Source organism: Microtus ochrogaster, unplaced genomic scaffold (genome assembly GCF_000317375.1).
Source record: "Microtus ochrogaster isolate Prairie Vole_2 unplaced genomic scaffold, MicOch1.0 UNK18, whole genome shotgun sequence".
Taxonomy (NCBI): domain Eukaryota; kingdom Metazoa; phylum Chordata; class Mammalia; order Rodentia; family Cricetidae; genus Microtus; species Microtus ochrogaster.
This window is the reverse complement of record NW_004949116.1, coordinates 1900844-1901255: the sequence shown is the minus strand read 5'-3', so window position 1 is coordinate 1901255 and position 412 is coordinate 1900844. Positions and strand designations below refer to the sequence as shown.

At 40.8% G+C, this 412-nt stretch overlaps 1 protein-coding gene across 2 annotated transcripts in view; it reads right to left on the bottom strand.

Annotated features, from left to right (window-relative positions):
* The window catches only part of Actr3b (ARP3 actin related protein 3 homolog B), a 96214-nt gene that overhangs the window by 10253 nt on the left and 85549 nt on the right, over positions 1 to 412 (bottom strand). The window lies entirely within an intron of this gene.

Sequence of the window (412 nt, the reverse complement as noted above, 5' to 3'; positions counted from 1 at the left end):
CTGCACACCGCACTGCACAGACTACACAGAGACTACGCGCTGCACACTGCACTGCACATAAACATTACCAAGGAGCCTCACTGGGAAAGAGCAAGCTCTCCAGACAAACAGACAAACGATGTGGGGATCCGCGACCTCCACACATTCATCTCACCTACATCAGACACACAAGCTATTGCCAAACAGACCGCAGGCATAGACACAAGAGCTAACGACAGAGTTTCTAAAACAAGCAGTGATATAGAAATGTAGATATTTCTAAAGCTTTAAGACCTGAGGGTAAATTAAATATTTAGATAGTACACAAAAAGCAAAAAAGATTAGACAGAAAAATAAATTGAACCTCATGAATTCAACATTTCCATTCTTGTTCAAAATATGTAACTAAGAAAATTAGTCAGGTGGTGATGGC